The 10,749-nt window shown below is 34.1% G+C and overlaps 1 protein-coding gene across 3 annotated transcripts in view; it reads right to left on the reverse strand.

Annotated features, from left to right (window-relative positions):
* Positions 1 to 10,749, reverse strand: part of PTPRD (protein tyrosine phosphatase, receptor type, D) — a 1,952,036-nt gene that overhangs the window by 1,225,401 nt on the left and 715,886 nt on the right. The window lies entirely within an intron of this gene.

Consider the following 10,749-nt stretch of genomic DNA (forward strand, 5'->3'; position numbering starts at 1 on the left):
ATAAAAGCAAAGATCTAAATCTAAGAACTCTCATTGCAAATGTGATAATACTAATTATAGGAACTTCAATTAAATGTAGTATAAAAGAACCACTCACTTTGTTCTTGTTTCTTGGCATCCTATCTGCTTGACATTTCCAGATGTGGGGATATATTAGAAGAAATAAACTTTTTATATGATCTCTACCAGTATACAGGAATAAAAATTTTACCAAGAATAATAAATAGCTCTCACAAAGTTGAAATAAAATTAATTTTTCGTCTTTATTTAATGTTTACAAACTCAAGGAATTTCAGCTCAGGAAGAGAGTACTGGAGGGATGATCAAGTAAACTGGATTCAATCTCTGAGCTGAGACATCTCCTGCTGTATGGAAGTTTCTCAGGATCCTCCTGGGAACCAAGTCACTGGGACACCTGGAATATTCCCCCAGCCCTTATTCAAGCAGAAGAGACACACAAAGACTATAGCATTAACGTGCACATACACTATTAGTTAAGAAGTTGACATAAAGAAATGTTTGGCCAAACTGGGATGCTAAAACACAATTTTAAACCAATTTCTTTATATTATGCCTCAAACTACATTTCATACTTTTTACATTTGAATCTTGGTCCTTAGATAATTTAGCAGTGTAGACTTAGACAAGTCATATGATCTCTGAGCCTCAGTTTTTCACTTATAATTGTTGTAAGATTAAATGAATGCAAATAAATTTCTTAGCATCCTCCCTGCAACATAGTAAAAAGCCAACAAATACTAGCTATGAAAAGCTACCAAACTTAGAAATGTAAAGCTGTTCCTAAATTATTATTAAACAGGCCCTCCCTGGTGGCATAGCGGGTTAAAGCACAGCACAACGAAGCTTAGGCCACTTCCGCATGAGTTCGATCACCGCCTGCCGCAGAGGTGACCACATGGTGTGGCAGACCTTTCCTGACCCGCCCGCTGCTCCCCTCAACAGTGTACTTCATCGATCTGCCTGTTCTGTTCCCAGCTCTGTCTCTGGTGAATCCTCTCACCCTCCACATCTCTGGCCTATACCCCAGTTTTGTATGAATAATAAATCTTTAAAAAAATTATTAAACAATTTAGTTATAAATTTAGTAGTTCTACTATTCACTTATATTTTCCCCTAAACATTTTCATTCACACAACTTTAATTTCATGAAAATTAACTGAAATGTACGTACATAACAAGCTTTATTCTTGAAAGAATCAGAAGATAAAGTAAAGATGGTAGGCATTTTTTTTTTTTTTGGACTGAGGAACTTGAAATAATATTTCTTAACCATAATTTTATTTTATGTTCTGTGTTTTACTTGTGGTCTGGCATGGCTAGAGGAACAGAAAAACTCCAATAATGACAGGGAATCACTTAACATTTCCCATAGGTCAAGCAAAAATCCAATTTTCTAAAACTCATAAAGTAGAAGAGTTGGGTGAAGATGTAGTACAAAGCTCTGGATTGGCAGCCTCACTGCCAGGCTATAAAAGACATTTTTTTCACAGAAAACATGGTATCCACACAGAATTGGACTTGTGGGTAAAAAAGACCATCTTTAGCTTCTAAAATCTCTATTTCTCTAGTAATTAGAAACTGTCAGGACTTAAAAATAGGGTTAACAATTTTGTATTCATATTTTAAAGTATAGAATAACTTTATATCATTTATAATCTACATTGGATACATCTATTTCCTCAGTGAAATGAAACTAACCATGTTACTTGTCAAGTTTGTAAGCATAAGCCTTGAAGCTTTCCATAGCAGTTTTTCTCTAGGTTACATCATTTTTCACTCTCAAAGCTGTTGAAAGGTAAAACTGTTCCTAAGATTATTATTAAATTACTATTAAGATTATTCATATATTATAAGTCTAGTAGCAGTTATTTCACATCACCTTGTTTAAATGTTAAGTCCTTAAAATGACTTACTTTTGCAACCCTACTTGAAATTTTAATACTACTTTTACTTTCACTACTGGTGAATGACCCATTTTCAGAAGCAAGTTTAATAAATATGTTATATAGCAATGAAAGATACTATGCATATTATGCTCAGTGAACTCAAGAGATCAAGCACAACTATTACTAAATCTAATTTCTTTGTATCTTCTTGTTATAATGCCAGATGTGTTTGTTAACCTAATGATTCAAATTGACTTTGGAATATCATGGGGTGTAACATATTTTTCTTAATGCTTAATGATGACATATAAGCATTAATATGTATGGATCATAAATAATGCACATGTTATCGTGGCATTAGAAATTCAAATATATATTCTATGGACTGAATTATTCTTTTGAAAACTCTTATGTTGATGCCTTTTGCAGCAACATGGGGGTAGCTGGAAGGGATCATGCTTAGTCAAAGAAGCCAGAAAGAAAAGGGAAAATACCAGATGGTTTTACTCCTAGCAGGAGTATAAAGGACCAGGGGAGAAAATAATAATAATAATGTGCAACTATATACAAGAGACATTTTAAAGGGCTGGAGCGGGGAATGGGATAAAAAATGGGGGGCACTGGACTATGGTGATGGCACACGGGTGATTTGGTGATGGGAAGCCCATGGGGATTACAACTGAGATGGAAAAAGGCACAAAATGATGTAAAAAAAAAACTATTATATTATTTTAAAACATAAGAAAAAAGAAAACTCTTATGATAAAATCTTAGCAGTTCAGAACCTCAGACTGTGTATTTGGGGATGTCTTTAAAAACAGTTTAAAATGAAGTTTCTAATATGGGCTCTAATCCACTGCATTTGTTGTTGATATAAGAGGAGATTGGGACATAAAGAAACAAAGAGGAAATACCTTGTAAAATTTGAAAGAGAAAAAGCCATCAAAGAAATAAATCCTGTAGACACTTTGATCTTAGACATCTTAGTCTCCAGTATCATGGAGAAGTTTTTTATTGTTGTTGTTCTGTTGTTTATGCAAATGTAGAATGAATGTCCACTTATCTGGATACATTAAGGACATATTTTATGTATGTAGAAGACAAAAAGTAGCTAGCTCCTCCACAGTAAATACCAGTTCCACAGTAAGGGAAATATATGACTATGGTGAAAATAATTAGAAACTATGGAAAATATGTATAGAAAAAATCCTACTCAGATATAACCATTAAGAGCATTTTAACATACTTTCTTCCATGAATCTCTTTGCACATACTCTGTGGTAAAACAGGTTCACACTATTCCCTTCCAGTAAAATGATATGTGTATCTGATAACAAGGTGATAAAGCAAAATATGGAGTAGTCTTCAGTCTTTATAACATATATTGCAAGATATTTTTTGATACCTCTTAGTGAATAAAGGGAGACTCTCGATCCTCCAAATGACAAAAGAAAGTTGTAATTCAATTTCAGCATTGTCAATTATTTTCAATATAAAAGAGAGAGGTAGGTTATTTTTCAAGAGTGAAGAAGTTGCAGATTGTACTCATGATTTTAACTGTGGAAACCTTTCTTTCTGCCCTTCTTGAAATATGGAGGAATATAGAAAAACAGAATAAAACCTGTAACCTGTGCTTGTCTCTTAGAATTCTGAATATCTTACTATCTCATAGAAAAGACTAGTTTTTAAGATGTATAAGGAGAAATTTTGGCAGAATAAAGGGGATTTCTAGTTTGGTGGTTCATATTTCATTTTACATAATGGAATCCTACATGTATGACTTTAGACAAATGACCTCCTTTCAGAATTCTATCACCGTTTGAACAATGTTGCAATGACAAAGGTACACATCTTTTTTTTTCCAGAATAGACATGATTATGACTTGGGGTCAGGATTAGAGGATTCAGTCACAATGGTGTTTTCATGCAAATCCTCATTGGGAATGATGATTGTTGAATAAACTCAGTGATTATTAAGAAGTTTAACAGTGATGTAAAGCCCACTGACACAAGTATTTTGTAGCAGTTTCTATATATTAGCCCTTCATTCTATTTATCTGACACTAAAATAAAATCTGTAGTTTGAAGGCATGAGGCTTTAGCAAGAGGCTACCAGCTATGGTTCAGCTGTGCTTTAAAAATTCTGACTAAAATCTTGAGGATGCTAATTTTAAAGGGGGGTAACAATTTCTATGTAAACATTAAGCACAACAGTGCTTTTGTTTGGGTTTTATAAATGATTTACAACTCTGGAAAACCTAAAGAAGGGTTAATCATGATATTCTCTCCATATACTAGTCATGATAGCACTTTATATATGCACAGTCTTCAAAAAGTCAGAACCTAAGCAACAACAAGCAAAACAATTTGAAATTAATATAAAGCAAATGCAATACTGCTGCTTTTACTCAAGGTTAAATGTCATTTTTTTAAGTGTAGGATTAGCACCTTGCAATAAGGAAAGAAAGAGGAGCAGATTTTTTTCTCCCTCACTTCTGAAAGATAGACTTGAGCATCAGTTTGGAAATTTGAATGCTGTATTACCTGTCAATAACAGGCTTTTATGGACTTATCAACCCATTGGATCATCAACTAATTACATCAATAATTAGATATCACTTCCCATTGTCTTTAAAACTTTACCAGGTGAGTATGGTCCATGAAGGTAATTTTTTTTTTTATGATATTGCTAACAGAGCTACTTTAACATTTTAGTTATAATTCTCTGATGCTAACAGACTAATTCCTTGTGAATTTCATCTTATAATTTTTGTAAAGTAGATGAGGGTCTTAAATTCCAGTTTTGTTAGAAGCTCTCTCACTTTGCACATGGTGTTTAAACTGTTTGACCTCACTTTTTCATGTGGCATAAAAAACTTTCGGGCCCTCCCTGGTAGTGCAGCGGGTTAAAGCACAGCTCTAAGAAGCTAAAGCCACTTCCTCATGAGTTCATCCCCGCCTGCCCTGGAGGTGATCCACATGGCGCGACAGACCTCTCCTGACCCACCTGCTGCTCCCCTCAGCAGTATACTTCACGATCTGCCTGTCCTGCCCCCCACACTGCCTCTGGATAATCCTTATATCACACCTGCACCTCTGGCCTGTACCCCAGTTATGTATGCAAAAATAAATAAGTATTTTTTAAAAATCTTAAAACTGTAAACTGAGAATACACCCATTTTTAAAAATAGCAATAGTTTCATACTCAAGCCTTTTAGTGTTAGACTTGGTGCTCTTACATCATCCAGAGGCAAGAATTTTCTAACTGGCCTCACCTCATTCTTCAATTTTATACTCATCCAGCCCATCTCCCAGTCCACTATAGATAAGTTACCCAAAATATGAAATTTTACACGTTATTCTCCCACTAACATTTTAAGTTTTCCCTTACTAAAAAAATGCATAAAATTTTGGTTTTAGCAATCCATTTCTAGAATTCCATGTCTAGCAGTCTCATTTCCTACCACTCACTCATAATAACCTTCTGCTCCAGACAAAATAATCCTTTGCAGTATTAATCCAGCATATTAATCCCAAATATGCTGTTTGACTTCATTTCTGTTTTCATTGTCTTATCATCCTCCTCAAATATTCTTTTTCCCTACTGACTAAGCATCTACTTCAACTAAGACCTTTAAAGATCAGTTCACAGCAATCCCTTTTAGGCACACCTAGACTTAGTTAAAGGGTCCTAAATGCACGTTTCATATATGCCTTGCATTCCTGTACCCAAGCCTTGTAGTTAGTTTGGTTGTTGTTTTAAAGATGTGTTTTCCAAACCACTTGTCGGTTCTTAAAAAAGAGGAACTTGAGCTTTGATTTCTTATATCTAGCATGAGGCCTAGCATAAAATAAGCACTCATAAACATTTGCTGAATGAATGCAAATTTAACCATGTCTCATAAAATAATTATTAGTTGCATAATAAGTTTGGTTCTACTTTAGCTCACACACAACAGAGCACTGACTATGCTAATTTAATACCCTAGCAGTCATGACATGTGAGGATAGAGATGGGGGCATTCACTAGACTTATCTTTAGAATTATTCTTTTTCAAAACCTTAAATTGAAAACAAAAAAAAAAAGATCAATATAGCCTTGTAAAGCACCATTTATATCTTCTTTCCAACAACTGCTCACTTCCACTTCATAGCACACCAGACAGCATAGCTGATCCTTTAACTAGATAATAGCCAGCTAATTTTATGCACACATTTCCAAATAGTCAGCACATACTTTCTTCTATCCTCTGGGTTGAAAGGCATAAATTCAGAGAATCAATTTTCTAGTCACCTAAAAATACCCTTTAAAATGAGCATCAATTTGAGGATACTCTGGGCAGCACCAGAGAGGAGATTTCTAAATGTGTACTGTGCCATATACAACCTCATATTTGAACAGGTGTTCTCTCACAGCTAACCTGTATCATTGTAAAAGTACTGAAACAAAGTAGAGAAACCGAACACTCTTCTATTTGTGTTTCAGAAACTTTCTATAAAATGAAAATAAATTTTTTTATTTTTATGATTAGAATTTTTTTTAAAGATTTATTTATTTGTGCATACAGAACTGGGGTACAGGCCAGAGGCTCAGGGGCGGTGAGAGGCCTCACCAGAGACAGATTGGGGAACAGAACAGGCAGATCGACGAAGTACACTGCTGAGGGGAGCAGTGGGTGGGCCAGGAGAGGTCTGCCACACCATGTGGTCACCTCCTGGGCAGGCGGGAATCGAACTCATGCGGGAGCGGCTTTAGATTCTCAGTGCTGTGCTTTAACCCGCTGCACCACCAGGGAGGGCCTATGATTAGAATTTTTATGAGTAGCAAAGTAATTGCAAGATACCAAATGCCACTTTCCCCTAACATATCCCCTATACATATAAAGACATTCAAGTACACAGCAAAAGTGTTTAAAGAATATCTCTTTCAAGATAAATATGTAACTTTAGCAACATGTCAATATTTTGCACTGATTTTAAAGACATTTCTTACTATTCTTTATTAAAAGTGTTAATGCATGTAAAATAAATATTTTTTGCAAAGTACTAGAGAGAAAAAAAAAAGCTTACTACAAAATTATCCAGGAGGGGTTTCAACAAAGGTCATCATCTATAATGGCCTCTGAAAAACAGGGCAATGTTACAAAACCTTAAAGAGGATATCCCAAGGGTAAGAAGAAGGATTAGGTGAGAATCACCAGCACAATATAATAGTGAGATTGGAAGATGAATATTAAAATGATTAGATCAAAATGGCCAATATCAGGAGGGAGGCCCTTTGCAAATCGTCTACACAGAAGAAACATATCAGGTAATATAGCATACCTAAGCACCCAAAACTGCCTGAAACACAGTATGTTCTCAAGAAATGTCAGTTACCTTTCCATGAATTAGGTTAAAACTTTTGAAGTTGAAGTTCAACCTCAGTGAAATTTTAGAAATTCTATAAAGGAGTATTTCCTATGAATCATAGGTTTTAATACACTCCCTGATTTTTAAGACACTATTTTTCTCTACTGTAGCTTGACTAACATTTTTATGGATCTAAACTTTATTCTTTTTTACAAAATTTCCTAATTCCCAAAGGCTGCTTGAATTCATTTTTTAGGTATGTTCATAAAATCCTGTACTTCTCCCATCAGTGTATTTGTCTAGGTATATGCAGGTAATGATTGGCAAATTAAAAATGGCTCCCTAGTTTTATCCTCAACCAGCACCTCATATCTTTAGAGAAGAAATGCAATGAGCAAGGATCATTCTAAGTCATTCATCTGGAAATAAAATAAGGTTTCAAAACAAAAGTAGACATTATGTATCTGTAATTCTAAATTATCACATCTTCAAAATTATAGTAATAAAACTCCAAGTAATTCTCATATTAAAATTAAAACACTACACTGAATAATCAGGAAAAAACAAAATTTAAATTAACAAATGTAAATAAACAAGTTGTAATGAAGTTTACATTACACATTTATATTTAAACATTTTGTTTAAACTTTTTCCTAGGTTCTCATGGGTGATTACAATATTTTAAAATAAAAACAAAGGATAATATTAAAACCTTTCATCATTGTTATGGTAATTTTAAAGGTTAATTCTAATAATATACTTATTCATTTTATAATATGTGTACATACCACACATCTTACAAGGGGCTGATATCCAAAATTTATAAAGTAACTTATACAACTCAATAGAAAGTAAACAAAGACCAATAAAAAATGGGCATAAATGGTCCTCCCTGGTGGCACAGCGGTTAAAGCACAGTTCTGAGAATCTAAAGCCGCTTCCGCCTGAGTTCGATTCCCACCTGTCCCAGAGATGACCACATGGCATTGCAGACCTCTCCTGACCCGCCCGCTGCTTCCCTCAGCAGTGTACTTTGTCAATCTGCCTGTTCTGTTCCCTGCTCTGTCTCTGGTGAAGCCTCTCGCCACCCCTGAGCCTCTGGCCTGTACCCCAGTTCTGTATGCACAAATAAATAAATCTTTTAAAAAAAATGGGCATAATCACTTAACAATTTTCCAAAGAAGACATAAAGATGGACAATACACACATGAAAATATATTCATCATTTATCATCAGAGAAATGAAAATCAAAACCACAATGAGATATACCAGCTCCACTGTGAGAATTGCCCATATCGAAAAGGCCAGAAAAAAATGTTGGAAAGAATGTAGAGAAAAAGGAACTCTGATTCTCTTGGAATACAGACTTGTTCTGCCTCTATGGAAAATAATAGGTAGGTGTCTCAAAATATTAAAAATATATCTACCATATGATCCAGCAGTCCCACTATGAGGTATTTATCCAAACATTACAAAAAAACACTGACTTCAAAGAGATGCATGCATTTTGATGTTCATTGCTATCTTATTTACAAAAGCCAAATTATGGAAACAATTTAAATATCTAGCATAGATGAATGGATTAAGAAGATATTGTTTATGTACACAGTAGAATAGTATCCAAAAATAAAAACTGTAAACTCTTAACATTTGTGACAACATGAACAGAACTGGAGATTATGCTAAGCAAATTCACAGAAGAAAGACAAATACCAGATGGAATCACTTAAATATGAAATGTAGTGAAACAAAACAAAGGGTCAAATAAAACCAACCAGTAACAAATCCTAGAAATTCGGATGTATAAAAGGATATCATAAAAGTCATAGGGGGGTACTATAGGACTAATAAGGAGGGCTGTGGGTGCCCTGGTGTAAATGAATTATAGTAAAATACACATGAAGGGTGTGAATCTGTCTTCTAAATCACACAGAGTGTTGTAAATCGCTCTTGCCCAAATTAAAAAAAAAAAAGATAAAATTAGGTTCTGTGTAAATATTCTCAAACAATGTTCCTCATTTTTACCCATTATAGGAGAAAAAAACATATTGTATATTTCTTTTTGTTTAAGTAGGGCTATTGTACACTGTGATGAGAAAAATACATTTCTAATCTTTCTTGCATGAAATATAGGAGCTAATAATTCAACCAAGAAGAAATAGAATCTTTTCCTTTTATTAAGCTTCCCCTTCAACAAAAGCTTTGTTAGCCTACTGAGTCATGACGAGTAATCTTTTATATGCTAACTGTTCTTCCTGGTGAACGGCCAAATTAAAATGTAATGTGGAACAATGACACTGGGAATATTGAGGGATAGCCAGTGATGTGGGAAAGAATCCTTAATGAAACCAAGATCTACATTCTAATTATAAGTTTATCAAACTGGAACTATAAAGTAAAATACAGTTTAAGTGAGTATCAGGAAACCATGTCAAGGAGCACAGCCTGACCTCTGTCTTCTCAACAATCTTCTCTGGGTCTCTCTCTTCAACTTTCACTCATCCAAGTTTTATGTCATTATATCTTGCCAAGAATTAGGTAGTAATTAGGTGATTTTCACCACCTTCATCTCATGCTAAGGTAATTATTTGTGTGTTATTTTTCCCCTACCACCTTATTTTCTTACACTTGGTTTGCTCCAGACTAAAACATGCCACTTATCAGCTCAGTGCATACACAAATGATACTGAAGGCAACTGACGGCACCGAAGCCAGGGCTTAGATGTGGAGCCAGTAGTGATTTTGACCAATGGAGACAGGGGTAAACTTGTTGTGTTTGTGAGAAAGTAAGGCAATGTAGTTTACATTAATAAATCATCAAATAGATTTATGAAAAATTTAAAACAAGTGCAAAAGTTCCCTGTTAAGATGATCACGTTCCATATTTATACAGTAAAATTACAAGTTTTTTTTTCTAAGAAAATTTATTATTATCTAGCACATAACATTTCATTTTAGGGTCCTACTGTAAGAATTGATGTGCACAGAAGGAAGCTGAAGTATCAAGAAATTGTTCTTGCCAAACTTGAAGCTCTCACAGATTTAAGAAATACTTCAACTTTACAGAATATACTGTGGACAAACTTAAAGTGCATGCTGTGAAATTTTCATTTAAGATTATAAACAAGACTTGTATTATATATTAGGTAGTACAAAATTTTTCAATCATACTATCTACATTTTATATTAAGTAAAAATTATTTTTTAATCTAATCTCACTTCTGAAAGCATAAATCCGTTTACTGCTTATTGTATTTCTGTTTCAACAATATCCTTCTAAAGCTATTGTAAACTTACATGTGGGAGTTCTGAATACCCATTAAACCAACTTGACATTTTCTTAAAGAAAAATTTAATTAGGTGGTCAGTGACCTAACATACCATGTCAATTCAGTCAAAACAATTACAAAGAGCTGTTTTTTTCCCCTAAATGGTTCATATTATTTATTTCCACAGTAATAGTTTTTAGATAACATTTATTTTATTTTAT

Source organism: Condylura cristata, unplaced genomic scaffold (genome assembly GCF_000260355.1).
Source record: "Condylura cristata isolate star-nosed mole 26May11 unplaced genomic scaffold, ConCri1.0 scaffold00006, whole genome shotgun sequence".
In the NCBI taxonomy this organism is placed as follows: Eukaryota; Metazoa; Chordata; class Mammalia; order Eulipotyphla; family Talpidae; genus Condylura; species Condylura cristata.